Here is a 4256-nt window from a genome sequence, read left to right as displayed (position 1 = left end):
GGTCTTAGATGTTTACGGGGAAGGTTGTATGCGAAGTGCTTGCATGAAAATGTATAGGCATGAAAAACGGCAATTACTTCCTTCGACCTTTAAGTGTGGCGTTAAGCTTTTATGTAGCGTTTTGGTCTTGCATGCGACCGGTCGTCTTATTATGGTAAAGGCTTGAGTAAGAGGTTTTGAACACAATAAACATATATACACTCGCAAGCATGTAGGGACGGACACACGAAAAGTAGTAACACTATATTACACCTTCCCCTATTATCAATGGTGGGGCATAAATATGGAGTAACGATTTGACGATTACAATATGTAACAACTAGACATCTGAGGTAGATAAGGGATGTTTCTAACATATAAAATTAATAAACTGCAGAGAAGCTACTTTCAGTTACCGCAACAACGTAATTTAACCTGAAGCTCAATAAATAATTTATAGTCTAAACTTATAAATATTCAGTCAGCAGAAATATTCAGTCAAACGCTAAAGATTTACTTCAATATAGAAGTCCGCGACAGACATGAGGCTTGCGATGTCAAATAAAATATTTCATTAGGAATGTTTTCTGTTTTTTACACATCAGTTACACATTATGCATTCTGAATCTAACATCAGTTTTACAAAAACGAATAGCAACGTAAAATGGCTTTTAACTAACTGCCCGGAGACACACTAGTCCCAGCAAATCATTTTAGACATAACGTAATGTAAATAATATAGCAATGTGAGGCAACGTTTTTGCTTCAATAATAATTGTCATTAGAAAATAAATGGTAGAGATCAAGTATGATCATTTTCAGAAGGAAGAACATGCACCCTTTATTAAAGTTTCATTTTTAAACTGCATTATACACAAAGTTTAGAGTAATATGATTTGCAATCACATGTAAGAGTTAGGTGCCTGTCTTTAAAACTATCAAATAATTTGATCCACGTGAATCAACCACCATGTGTTACATCAGACGTTTATTTTTGTTTGTTTTAAAACAAATGAAAAACAAAGCTTTCTTAAACTTTATATTTTAATACAGACTTGAACTGATAGTGTTATTTATGTCTGTTTGTGGAACAAAACTTCCTGATTAAAACTGTCTGATATAAGGTGTAATAAACCACTGTGTCATAATATCACAATTGTATTAAAGATGATAGCAATATTTAAAGATGCAGGACAATACAAATAATTGCTTTATGGCTTTCACACTAAAAGTATTCTTTAATTACAGCCGCCTATTTTGAATGATAACACTTTTTTACATCTGTGAATTATTGCTGGAGACCAGAGTCTCTTTTACTATAGTCATTGATAACACATAAACATTTTTGTTTTTGCTTTTGTCAGTCTGTCGCAAATCGACTGGATAACGACCTTATACGACAAACTTGACAATAAGTTGGATCGAAACCGAAAGGTAAGATGCAAGTTGTATTAAGAATACTTTACCTGGATATAGCTTTTACTTACTGTATCAGTTTACGTATTAGATACTTTTTTTCTATACCTTACTTAAATTTTTACCTTAATTAAAATAAAATTATCAAGTAGATGAGTTCGTTTTATCTTTTGTTCTTTTTACTATTAATACTAATTTCTTTGTGCAGTTCTGTCATAATGTAGACTGTAGGTTTGGTCCTCTGAAGTATTATTTTGTATTCTATTGTTTTATGAAAATCTTACTGCGCAGTTATTTGGACTTCAAACCGAAATGACTGAAACGTATTTTTTAAGGAAGATAATATAATTGCGTTGTTTCGTTTAAGGGGATAACAACTATTTTATCGCAAGTTTTGCAAAGAAGCATCTCGAGTAAATACGGTATCTGACAATAGATCTATAACGTAGAACAATTAGTATTGATAATGTAGATAAACCAGTTGAATAAGAAAATATGTGGAGGGCAATATATGGCATGTGGTTGTTTACTATCAGCAACAAGGGGAATTTTGCAGAGTTTTATAACATTCAAAACGATTGAAAAAACTGTTTGGTTCTGACAATTTCATGGTTATGCCTGCCAGTCCATCTCTCATTCAGTCAGAATGTATGTCCATCGGTCGTATAAGTTAGTTTAGTTTACTTCTAGTAGTTAAGCGGATTGAAATATGGAAGAAATCGGCTCTACGTATTCTTATTCATCAAAATTATAGGCAGCCTAGATTGACATTTAATAGGTGTTAATGACTATTTTAATAATTAGCTTCGTTATATTTATTTCAGAAGTTTGCCGATTTTTATTAATAAATTGTTTTGTGAGAAGCATTAAGAAGCAATTTCAAGTTGCAATCGGGCACTATTGCTCAGCTAAATTCAATGTCTGGTTCAATTTTACTATCTATCTATCCACTGAATACCCATTTACGAAATTGCAAGTCAGCAAAATACGAATTCGCCGACAGTCCTTTCTAACTTCAATTATTCCAATGAAATTATTGGATGCCTACTTATCGACCAACGCAAAGTACACTTCTGTTTACATTAATATTTTTAGATGCCTGCAGTTATTGCAGGGTATAAATTATTAATCATTTGCATTCGTAATTGAATTATATCCGTAAAAAAAAGAAGAAAAAAAAGAAGAAAAAAAAAAACCGAACCCCCCCCCCCCCCCCCCCCCAACAAAAAACCACCAAAATGACACCAATTTTTCTGACATGCGTTTCCTGACATTTACCAAGTTAGTAGCACCAAAGAAAATTTGTATTAACTCGGCATTGAAAGCTCTGTATTGACTGAGATAAAGCAAAATATTGCCCACTTTATCCTTTTATAACTACGACAAGTAGCATAGCATTGCAGCAAATATTACTTAGCTAAGTAACAAATGTACGTATTAGATTAACAAATGATATTGTTTCTGTGTTAAGATCGAAATATATTGCATCGAGAGAAACCATGTGTAGTAACTGCACTAGTGTCGAAAGATCTGATGATTATGAGTGAAATATATCTAAATCTAACATGTAATTTAAAAAAGGAAACACATATTCCTTTTCATTTCATGTTTTTCATGCTGTGACCCAAACCCATTTTACCTGTGCAACTCCACGTGGATGCACAATGTCACGCACGACTACCTTGCAACCTTAAATATTCGATAGGATTTACAGAAATCTTATACATTTTGAGGTTACAACACACTAAATAGCTATAATTATTCTTCATTCTATATAAAATTGACATATGTCCAATGGCCGCAGCACACATCAGGACCCATTTTAAATGTCTGTTTCTTACATTTTCTTGAAGAATATTGTCAGTGCTGAATAAAATCAAAAGAAAAGTGGGGGTAATTTTGATGCAAGAAAGATATTTTTAAATATGGCTGGGACGATTTCAAAATTCTGAAACCGGTTAATCTTTTGTATGAAATCGAACCGAACTGGTTAATCGGCCGCCATAATGAAAGTGCTGTTTTCTTTCCTGTCGACGGTATCAAGGTACTTCCAGCAGCTGATTACATTAGGAACGTACGAACTTTATCCTTTGCAAACAATGTGATAATAAGTCATATTTTGGTGTATTTTTTCTACACATATCACGACAGGCAAATCGAGACTACTGACCATGTTCAATGTGTTTTAGCGGAAATATACTGCGCGTCTATGTGCTTGTCAAAAAAAATGTATAAAGATAAAGTACAATTCGTGATGTTTATTGTTTCTGAGCGATTAGTAATCAGTAATCGAATTGGATTCGATTAACCAAGTAATCGTTCCAGTTCAGTCAAACATACACAATTGTAACATCTGCTAAAAATGAGACTCCAAATTGTAGTGGCGGTGTATGATCCATGTTTCCATGAAAAATTCTGTCATGCTGTTATTTCATTATGAAAATGCTACCAACATGTCAAGCAGCGATCCACCATGTGTTTTAGCAAAAACTTGCAAAGAAAAAAAAAACAACAACAAAAAATCTGGGGATTATTTGTATCCGCCACTATGCGACTACCATTTTCTTTGGCGCCATTTTTCTATTTAGTGTTTGTATGCCTTGATACAATTTGCGATTAATTTCATGTTGTTGATATTTTTATGTAAATCTTTGTCTTGATTGAAGTACATTTTTGTACAAAAAACCCACTGATGTATAACTTGTATACTTCTGGTCCAAGACTGAAATTAAAGTAGCTTTTTTACTGAAAGCTAAAACTTCAATCGTCTCCTGTTTAAAATGTATTTCAATAACAATTGAACAAATAATTATTTTTACTGCCTTAAACAGCAAAACTACGCTTTAGAATTTACAATATAA

Source organism: Mercenaria mercenaria, chromosome 19 (genome assembly GCF_021730395.1).
Source record: "Mercenaria mercenaria strain notata chromosome 19, MADL_Memer_1, whole genome shotgun sequence".
Taxonomy (NCBI): Eukaryota; Metazoa; Mollusca; class Bivalvia; order Venerida; family Veneridae; genus Mercenaria; species Mercenaria mercenaria.
Note: the sequence above shows the minus strand (reverse complement) of the source record.